The sequence below is a fragment of the Magallana gigas genome, chromosome 5 (assembly GCF_963853765.1).
Source record: "Magallana gigas chromosome 5, xbMagGiga1.1, whole genome shotgun sequence".
NCBI lineage: Eukaryota > Metazoa > Mollusca > Bivalvia > Ostreida > Ostreidae > Magallana > Magallana gigas.
In genome coordinates, this window is record NC_088857.1 from 8,534,419 (window position 1) to 8,546,429 (window position 12,011).

The 12,011-nt window shown below is 30.4% G+C and overlaps 1 long non-coding RNA gene across 2 annotated transcripts; it reads left to right on the forward strand.

The window, feature by feature from the left end:
* Positions 1-4,779: 4,779 nt before the first annotated feature.
* LOC105331862 (uncharacterized) lies at positions 4,780-8,226 on the forward strand. 2 transcript variants are annotated; one of them, XR_900684.4, is made up of 3 exons: positions 4,780-4,902; positions 6,332-6,464; positions 7,932-8,226. It is a non-coding gene; the product is annotated as an uncharacterized lncRNA (long non-coding RNA). The 2 variants fall into 2 exon arrangements; XR_010714085.1 differs by lacking the exon at positions 4,780-4,902 and adding an exon at positions 6,108-6,146.
* The last annotated feature ends 3,785 nt before the right edge of the window (positions 8,227-12,011 follow it).

Consider the following 12,011-nt stretch of genomic DNA (forward strand, 5'->3'; position numbering starts at 1 on the left):
AAAGTTATGAAATAGATCGATCATATCTATGATATTAATGCACAAAATTGGTGCACAAAACTTAGCTACTTTATCGGTTATTTTATGTTCCACGCTTGAAAAAAAAACAGACCATGAAAACTGGAGAAACTAAACACTGAAAGGAAAAAAAAGGAAAAAAATGATTATTATTACTGAAAGAACACTGTAATTCATTAATTTGCACAATCATTTTTATAACATATTTTGCATTATCATGAATAAACCCTTAAGCAAGTGTAAGCGATCGATATTAATCCCCAAAGATCGTGAAGTCATGCATAGATTTAGATGTTGATGTTCCATTGAAAATGTTCATCCCATAAACTTGGCGCATTGACTAAGTGTCAGCTAGACAGCCTCCCTTTTCCCACCACAGTGATGTTATTTCATTGATACAGAAAATGTTTGTATTAATTAACACGTTACTAACTACCTGTATGCTAATTCATCCTTTATGGTGGGATAGTTGGTCTGGTTGTCAAATAGATTAATTGGAAATGCTTGTAGTATGAATGTTTAATTAATATACAGAAACACAATAAACTGTGATAATTATATTTTTAAGATAAAACGCATTTAAATATATGAATGCAGCATCGGTCATGGACCTTATTGATAGTTCTACCCCAGTATACTATCACTTACTACTGTTCCCTCAAACAGGGTAAGTGTTAGCAGATTTGGAAATCATTTCAAGTGTCACATTGAAAATTTTATGAAAAATCTCCCACAAAATTTCCAACATGACATATTTTTTTCGAAGGCCGTGAACGTAGCAAAAGGGTAATAGGGGTTGTGTGTTTTACTTTAAGATAAGTGTCATTCCTGAGATTCTTCCCATCAAAGAGTCACCGGTTTGAGAGTGTTATAATTCCTTAATTAAGTTGATTAAATGTTTGAGTGAAATATGCTAGAGAATGTGCCTTGTGTTGGTTTTGATCAATTTTCAGTACAGATGATAAAATTATGTGCATTGTAATTGTTTTAAACTTTAAATTATGACACTTTTAAGTGATGGTTATACAAAGTTAAAAAAATTGATTATGAGAACAAAGAAGGAACTATCTATAAACCTGGTTTATTTGGTTAAAGGTATAATGAACAGGGATATTAGTTTGACAAAGTTCTGTAAATGTTGTCTTGTTTATTTTCGGCAGACAACTGAAATACATTGGAATACATGATCTGTATGATTACTGTAGTAATAGCATACAGTAATGCCCTTTTTAATATCAATTTTGATTGTTATACATAAAAGGATTAAGGATTATTAATGATATTCCTTGAAGTAGGCGTTATATTCATGATTCATGCTCTGACATATATTGTTACTTATAATAATATCTAACACATTGAGATTATCATAAAAAGCCCCAATATATTGAATTTACAACTTAGATTTCAACGGTATATTGCAAAGATTTTCTCGATCGTGTGAAGGTTGTTAAACTCCTAAGGTTTGAAATTAATTATTTTGAATTCATGTCGCTAAATACATTGTCTGGCACGTGAGTTTATCATTCATTGATCACGTGAATAAAAAACGTAAAAATATACACGATGTTTATCTTGCACTTGAATTGGTACACTTGGGACAAAACTTAAAAGCATCATTGTTTTATGAAATGGAACGGTTTGAAAGAATTAATATAATATCTGTTTTCATTTGATTTTTTGTGGAAAAAGGGAGAAATATTGAGTTTTGTTATCAATAAATGTATTTGTAAGGTTAAGTTGTGTATATATATCACCGGTAACACACCCCTATATAATGGTCCAAGGTATCTCCTAATCAGTATGTTGGCACAGCAATAGAAGTGTAGAACATTTTATTAATATACTTTCAAGTTAAATACTAAAATCTGATTGGCTTAGATGCAGTTTATAATTCTTTCCATCATCTTCAGCGTCAACAACACACTGGTTAATGGGTAATACAACAAATTTTTACATGCGCGTAAATTATGTGCGCACGATTCATCAAAGAATTCGCTTCATTTCTGAAGAAGTCAATTAAGTTTTCTTTAAAATTAAGACATTCAGTATAATAAAATAAATAGTGCCTGTTTGGTAGGATAACAGTTGAAATTGACACCCCCGAGAAATCCATTGTTAACCGACGCGAAGATTATATTATGTTACCTATTTATGGACGTTATTATATAGCCTCCGTAGAGAAAAAAAATTCTTCTAAAAATCACAAACTCTTTTTTATTCAGTTAGTTACATCTTTTCACATCACAAACCTTCAAATCCAGACAACAAACAGGTATATGACATCAACATAATTAAAATCACCCACTAAATTGATACAACGAAAATGAATTTACGAAATTTTGGAAAAGCCTGTAATATAACCTTCCTTTATGTTTATAACAAATACAATTATGACATGTTTCTATTTCATATCTATCTGAAGATAAAGACTGAAGGCATTCCATACATTACGATATTATCACATTCAATATTTAAGTGATTTGTTGTTTCATTCACATGGCATATCTTAAAAATTACAAATTCTAAAGAATAACCATTCATATTTTTAAATTCCAAAATTATCAGTAGACATTTTTGAAAGAACTTTAATACTCCGTGATAATCGTGATTTTGTATCTTCCTTCCTTATTATTACGTTAACGTATTAAAATTTATTTAATTTCACAGACAGTTTCAAGCATTTATAACAACACAAGAAATTTTGCAGTGGTATTGTTGAAGTTGTATTGATTTTAAATTTATGCAGGAATGTTAATACGTGTTTATATTTTAAGAATTTAGACACAAAGTATGCATTTGTGCGTTTAGACAGAATCATTGGGATTCATTCTACCCTAATCAGATCTAAAAATTGATAGATTTTAAAATTGACCCTTCATTAACACATTGTATAACTAGTACCTGTTCAGGTGTGCAACATTTGAATTGACTCTACCGAAAAAACCATTGACAATAGTTTTCGAGAGGTGTCATTTTCAAACTTCTGCCCTCTCAAGCAGGCATTATTCATTCTATTAATATTATACTAAATGTATTTAAAGAAAACTTTACTGCTTTTTATTTTTAAAACAATTTTTACTTCGAACCATACGCGTAAAATTTACGCGCATGTAACAATTCGTTCTATTATACTTTCATGTTAAATACTGAAATCTGATTGGTTAAGACCCCGGTGATGATCTGTTCTATTACCCTCAGCGTTAGCAACACACTTAGTAACGGGTAACACAACGAATTGTTACATGCGCGTACGGTTCGCCGTGGAATTCACGTCATTTCTATATAGAAGCAGTAAGAAAATCTCTAAAATTAAGACATTCAGTATAATAAAATAAATAGTGCCTGTATGGGAGGATAACAGTTGAAATTGACACCCCTCAAAAACCATTGTTTCCCTCCCAAACAGGCACTGTTTATATATTGTTACCCGTTGCTAAGTGTGTTGCTAAAGCTGAGGGTTATAAACTGTGGTTAAAAAAACAGTTTTCAGTATTTAACCATAAAGTATAATAATAGAACTTGGAGACTCTCTAAGACCAAATACATAAACAATCCGTTTCTTTTGTGACAACTAATCTGAACCAAATGAAGTACAAATCACAGGATGAAGCCCTTCAGGAGAAGGATCGGAGGTACATGTAGGATGAAGCTACTTTAGGATTGACGATTTTTCTGAGGTCGTCGTTGTCTATACTAAGGATTTTGTGCAGGGGATTATTAGCTCTGTTAACGTATAGGTGTATTTGAGAATATGGAATTTCGATAGATAGAAAAAAGATTACTTAGTAACCATGGGAAGAAGATGGTCTCTTGTCAGTGATGGAAACACAAAATCTATAATACAGGGTTGTGTGACAAAATTTTAGCAAAAATGATTCCGAGATACAATATGAACGGAGAATGCAAAGTAATTGGAAACATAGAAATAATCAGTTTTTGCAATGTGAATTAAATTGAAACTGCATTTTCAATCAAATCAAACACATTGATCTCAAAATAAGTAGGTGATCTGTGATATTCTTAAGCATCACCTTGGTAATATAAGTTTTGTTTACCTATACAATGCAATTTCATTTTATCACATTTCAGTTAATATCGGCAACATTTAATTGTAAATATATATACCGCCATTTCTTCCCTTGTGATTTCCGGAGATTCTTTTGGGTGCATAAAGGTAATTTTTCAATAGTAGATTTGAAATATAATATGCTTTACTTGCAAACACTTTTTTGAATAACAAATTAGATACTAAGAAACCCCGTTAATTTATCACTTGGCTCGATCTTTTGGTATGAAAGATCCATAAGGATGACCAATAGTAAAAAAGGAGCGATAGAAATAAAATAGAAAGACCGAATGCGTAGTAATGTAACGTTCGAATATGAATTGAGGTCATGGGTCAAGGATTATGTCGTCACTGTTGAAGGATCTTAAGAAAATCCATTATGCCATGCTATAACACTGGAGTGAGTTTATTGAGAACAATTATCAATCCATCAAAATATGAAAAGAATGCAATATTACATGAAATAATTCTCAATATTTTATTGAAAAGTCTTTGGGAAATCGGAAAGCTGTGAAGACCTCTAAGTCTTGTTATTGGGGATGCCTATTAAAGAAAACAAATAAAAATCAAAAGATCTTTGTGTTGTAAATTATGATCTGTTCGTAAATTTAGGATTTTTGTCAGACTTTGGACTACTTGGTGTTTGTTTTGATGGGCTTACTCAGCTGATGTCTCTATCGATTTATTTTCTACACTTCTTTTTGTGACGTATAAGGTGCCAAAGTTTTCAAAGAAATTAACACGAAGGTGTGTTTCAGTATCTCTATATATATTGCAAGAGACTTCCAAGGGAATTTCACTAAGTATTCCATATTCAGGTAAGAGTGTATTGTAAAGCATGATTACTACTAGTTATTGCACATACGCAATATTTGCAGTTTCAATGTAAGTTTTTTTTTTCTATTAGGAATCGATGAAAATGCATTATGATTGCCTAATCTTTTCAAATTATTAAAAAAGACTAGCGTGTTACTGATAAGTAAAATACAAGGATATATCATTTCTTTGAAAGAAATATTCGTGTATGTTTAATATATCAAATGAATGAAATAAAATTGTAAAGCAGGCATACCAATGTGAATTTTGTACTAATTTGAAAAAATATGACAAAATTTTTCAACAAGATATCTTCAAACTTAAATATTTGCAGCTATTATAAGAGAAAAAAATAAAATATTGTATAAAGGACTATTACATCTACAATGTTGTGCTAGGAAAACGATTCGTTATACTAAAGGGTCGATTAAAATTTAGATAACGGAAATAATAGTATACTAATAATAATGATGAACATTGGATTTGTTTCTACAACACGTTCATCTTGTTATTGTGGATGTATTGTGGATATATTAATTTTTCTTGGATAAAGCTTTTTATTGTATTGTACATGTAATATTATTTGCTACACAGATCATATGTTGAAAAGATAAAACTGACAGAATATTGAGCACTTCACTGCCTTCAATTTCTTTTATATTTACAAGAACGTTTAACATAAGTAGCTTTGATTAAAAAGGGCTTTGCTTTTTTTAAAAAAAAAATCAAGGGTTAAAATTCACATTTAATAAACACATCCACTTGTGCAAATGCACATATTATAAATTACATACAATTTGTTTCAATTATACGTTTTATCTAAATTTTCACATAAAATAAAAATTAAGGTAAAATATTTAAAAGAAAACTTCTTTACACATAAATGAATTCTTGGCAAGTCAGCATTGAACAAATTAGAGTAATGAGCGAAAGTTTTCTACAAATCGCGATCGATTGGAGAACCAATTAAAAATATTCCCACATAATGATCTCATTGAACAAGAAGAGTCGCTCTCGTGAGCTATTGAGTATTGATGATGCTGTCTCATCATCTTTTATACACTGAAAATCTTTGCGAATGTATATATTCTACGTTCATCTCAATTATTTCAGACCAACAAATTCACGTAATGTAATTATTCTTCCTACTTAATATTATTTTTTGAAAAATATTTTTATTTCTTTAATACTTTTTTTTAAATGTTATATTTAGTGATAGACGAATAATCAAAAGATAAATTCAGAGGTACATTATTAATACATTTTATTTGCTACAAAATCGACGAATAGCATAATGGATCCGGATATTTCGTGCTGTTTTAGTGAAATTCAATATTAAATTTAAAACAATTTTGAAAATAATAATTCTGACAAAATTTTTCTAAAGTAGCTTTACTGTCCTGTTACCTTTGCCTACTTCTAATGTTGTAGGACTTACTGACGCACCATCCTACAGGATAATGTCACTGGGAAAAACCAATGTCGCAATTCTGTTAGTTGTCTTTATGAGTGCAATCCAGTTGTCTTACCAGCAGTATCCTTTAATGAGTACACTCGTCAGAAGGTGAGTTTTTTTTTATACTGACTACATACTTTAGAAGATCATTATAATAAATCCCTTACTCAGTATATTATACAGAAAGTAAACTTATTTCTACTTTTAACTGTGTACAATCGTCTTTTTCTGGGTAGTTTTTACAGGATGTCTTTTTTTTTTATCACTTACTGAGTTCATTCTTTGAGAGGTGAACTTATTTCTATGTTTTAGTACTCTTATCTTTACAATTACTGAAAACACTCATTATAAGGTGAACAGTTTTGCTTTCCTGTATTAAGAAAACTAGTAGAAGATGCAAGTACGCTCATATCTGGCCTTTTTGAGTCCTTGTTAAAATCACATCACATACGACAAGTTGAATACAAACGGACACCTACTCTCATGGTCAAACATGGTCAGTGCCCCTCGTAGAATGAGGATTGATTTTGATTACGAAGCATTTAGATATTATATTAGACAATTGCAAATAATTATCCCGCGTTGTGTAGAATATAGGCTACGATTGATTCGGGAGTTTCCATCAACCTTAGCACGACACACAGCGGTGATAACCAGAAATTCAATCCAGCCTAACATTACAGCATTGCATTGATTCCTATCAAAATGTCAGAACTTGACTGTAAATAAGTAATCTTAAACATGTATAGTCCCACGGAGGAACGAAATGCATGTAACTATGTCGAGAACTTTTCCTTAATGAGGAATATTTTTTCCCTCGCATAAAACTTTTTCACATTAAATACCATTTCAGCGACATACCTTGGCATTTTGTTTGTAGAACCAATTTAGTATTGTATTGATTTCCAGATTTGGTTATGCTGTGTTTTACCAGTTAAAATATAATCAACACGATCCTATTGAGAATCACTTTCACTTACCTTATTAGTAAAAAAAAAACCCGTTAAAACTACCATATTAAGCTCTAGTATTAAAATTAAGGATGTCAACGAGCACTTGAGTACTCGACTATCGCTCGGTCACCTGACCAGCAATTAACATTTTCTTTGTCGTTTAACTCGTAATAAAATGAATAGAATTTAACAATAAAATTTATTTTTTCTTAACGCGGCAGTTTTTGGTCTAGGAATGCAAAATAATTAATGTCTTTTCTTGACATGTTTGATCCGTGAGTTACACTATTTTCTATAAACTGATCTCTTTTGATTTACTTTGGCAGACATGTACTCGAGAACAATTAATCAATTATTTATTGGAATAGATGATTGGATAATCAAAACTTTAATCATATCAATAATTAAGATAAGATGTACTTGGCAGACCGACTAAAATTGATATGCCTAATCAAAACCAACAATATTCGTTAAAGTTGAAGCCGAAGATCATCAAATTACTAATGTTTCAAGACAGAACAGTAGAAGTTCTTCTGCATGTATGGGTATTTTTTTTCATCACTAGAATATTTAAACTTGATGGCGTGTTCCAATAGTGTATATAAGTATGACATTTTTGTAGAAACGTCCCCCCAGGAGCTACAATCCACCTGTTCATGGAGACGTGCGAGGCGTGTGGAGAGATGTTTGGCTCCAGTGTAACCTATAAATGCCTTACCGATAGGAAATCTTTCTACACCTATTTCAACTGCCGGAAAGCTATATCATAGATATACAAATTAACTAGATTATTTGACATTTTTAACAGTCACTGTTCTAAACATGAGGATGTGAAAAGGTTCATAAACACTCGCTCATGTTTTATATGTTTTTGGAATTTAAAATAAAACCGGCAAACAATCGGTATACTGTGTTGTTCTCATCCCAGCCATTAAAAAGTGGTTAACATGATTTCGCACGCATGCATTTTAATATTAAACATCAACAAAATAAATTGAATGATCACGGGCTTTAAGTCTCATACTTTACCTAGTATTATACTTTACCTAGTGTTATACATTACCTAGCGTTATACTTTACCTACTGTAATACTTTAACAGTGAATTACGTTAACTTCGTAATTTTAAATAATAGATGCTTACACTGAGATCACGTTTCTCACGCCGCATTTAACAAAAATAGATACCACAAAATATTGCACCTTTCGGATTAATTTTAGTACATTGCAGTTTTGTGCACTTTAGAAGGAAAAATAGTAGATTATTTATATAATAGTGATTTGCTAGCTCGTTAGCAAGAAAAATAAAGTGTAATAGATTCTTGTTTCATATTTGCAATGTGAGAGCATAGACTTTGCTGTCACATATATGATTGCAGTTTGTACTATACCTCTTAACTATTTTGGTGGAGAGTAATGAATAGCGCCATGAGTGACACTATTTTTTTTGAAGTGCAGATACTAATACATTAATGAAAAGATTTATCGAATGAAAACTATGAGTTGGTCTTGTTCTGCAGAATCCGGCGTAGCAACAGAGAAATCGGCTTGAATGACAGACCAGAGGAATGTTATTATTGCAAAAATCTGAGGATTTTGTAATTATTAAATAGCATGTACGAGAGATGTTTGGAAATGATTAAGACGTGTACTCTCTTGAGGAAAAAAAATAAATCATTGAAATTGAACTTGATTTTTTTTTCAAGTAAAACATAAAAATTTTGAAGTCAGTGACGTCATTAGATCAATCCTGTTGAGCTTACAAACTCGTACATCACTACATGTACAGTGTGTCAAGAATAAAAATAAAAGTTGGTTACGTTCATTTCTTCAAGATGACAAAATTATTTTTATTGCAAGGTAGTCCGTGTATAACTGAAATGACTTAAACAATTTTGATTCATATCAACTATATTTTTTCTTTTAAAACTATTATGAGGCTGGCATAGACCCAATTCAAGAGACTGTATGTAGTCAATGAAATAATCCTTTTGCACTTAAGTTTTTACAAATGAGTTATCTGACATTCATGATTATTAGAAGAAAATAAAATCCTAAAAATTTGTTTAGTTTTTTATGATTTTTTTTGACAATTTTTTTCAAGATGGAAAAGCTTATGCAACTTTTAACCGAGAGACTTATAAAACTTGTGATAAAAAGATAGATTATAATGTATAATTCGTAAGATTAATTAAATCTATGTCTTCTTTTTTTAGAAATGTTTCGTAACTTCAAGAGTCAATAAATTTGATACTATTCATTTTTTATTCTTCATTCCAATGCTGAACTTTATCTGCTTAACCCTTTAAATCATTGATTAAACTTACAATCAAAAATATATGATAGTTATCGATAGACATCCAGCCCTCTTTATCGAAGTGACAAAAAATTGATATTTTATGTTGTTATTTAATTCAAGCATATTTAGTAAAACGTGGAAATAAAACCGCAAAATTTAAGTTTATATTTGATAGTGAATTTGTTGTAAGCCATATCGAACATTAAATCAACAGTGTTTTTCGAAGTACTATACATGTCGGCGAATAATTATATCGTCAGTTTATTCTGTTCTGTTCAGACAGTTATTGGTATACTACTTATATGTTTAAGTAAGAAACCCATGTCTAAAAGAATTTCAATGGTAAGTAGCGAAAAATTAGGGATGTCAACGAGTACCCGGGCACTCGACTATTACTGTCGGTAAAATTCTCGATTACTCGTTATGAAGGAAAAAATTGAAATCATTTTATGTTTTTTTAACGCAGCAGTTTTTGGACTACGAATGGAAATAACAGTTTTCTTTTCTAGGCAATTTATTCAAAAGTTACATCCTGTTCCGTCAGTGTCCCTGGTGTATATTTTTGAGCAGATGATAATTGATTATAATTCTTTTGATTTTGTATATCAAATAATTGCTTTGAAAAGAAGTTCTTAGGAAGACATATACTTGATTAGAACAAACTGTTTCTTATTGTTAGTTATCTATTGTGTTAGATGTTTGTATAATCAAGAATTTAATCATATCAATAATAATCTCAAATCGCTTCATTTTATAATCATTTATCTTCATTTTGATTAGGCACGGAACAATGACAAAATATGGAATAGGTCATATTTGCTTAAAATGATACTGCATGCATATAGAGCTCAAGTATGTGTAAGCGTCACAAGAAAAAGAAAAAAAAAGCTTAGACGTATACTAAAGGATATTTAGATAGAACACTTTCCACTTTGTTTCAAATCATATACATTAATTACATATTATCCTACGTTTTTGAATATTTTTAAGTTAAAGATAAGATGTATGTGACAGTTTTTTTATTTGATTTGAAAAGGACACACAGCTTCAAATAAATCAACGAGTGCTCGACTATATCTCGACTATAGCTCTCGACTAATCGACTTAGCAAACCAAGTATAATTGAAATCCCTAAAATATAACAAACAAAAAAATTGTCATAAAATTTTTGAAATCCAAATGAATTATAATGTTCAAATTAAATTCGTTTGTGTTTTAAGTATGGAAGAAATCAATAAAAAAAGACATTCATACTTTGATCCATGCTTGACTTTCCTGTTGATTTTAGGGCTAATTCCATTCTCGAAATAAAATAAATTGTTCTCATGGGGTATGCAAGCCACAGACTAAGGATAAAGCGCTGCTGTGTTATAGATTGCCTCGGTGTAATACTTCTTGATAACTTCTATGACATCAATAGTGTGTTGGGTTGATGAAACACACCAATACTTCTTTCTGTAAGTCACCAAGACATGTGAGTTTGACTACAGCAAGCAGACGTACATTGCAATTCTTTGTAGAGAACTTATGCCATTTTTGAGGTAGGAAGCATTTTTGAGGTAGAAAGATGACAAATCTATTCATTCAAAATGTTAATGTATACTAAAGGAAGTTTTTTTTAAGTATCTTCTCTTATATTATTTCTCTTATTTGAGAAAACATTTTACCGAAGCATTATTAGATATTTTTTACCCGTCTATGTTGCAGTTTAAAAAAAAAATGCATAAATTATAAAGATATTGATTAGGAAAGATTATTCTGCATATAATTAGGTCTTATCACAGGAGATACCCCCCCCCCAATATTAAAAATAATTATCACACTAATATCATTGTAGGATTTTAATATCTCTCAAGAGTTGGTTTGAATATTAAAAAGTGCAAAATGGTAAAATCTAAAAGAAATACTTAAATTCAAAAGTTCTTTTCTGTGCTAATCTAATATGATTGAAAGGGCGAAGAAAAATAACCAAAAACAGAACACTTTTATAACAAATTAAGAAAATCGTTAATTTCAAAACAATAAATGAAACTAATAGATATAGTATTTGTATTGATTAAATCAATCCACTTCACGTATAAACTCAGCTGGTATCACATATGTAACTAAGTTTGTACGTATTGAAATAAGTTTTTTTATAGCTATATTTATATATCTAAAACTCACCTCGTTCCCCAACAGATGCTTTCATAACTTCATATATACAATTAAGCTTACAGATTTCAATGACTATTACAATACACAACATGTATGGACGTCAAAAGCTAAGAAACTTGTGCACATCGTTAAACATACATGTACCAACGAACAACTGAAATTCATTAGCATTGTAACACTCGTATTAGGATGTCTTATGATTTTGAAAATATTTCTAATTGTCTGCTATTGGGCTCTACATCACGCCA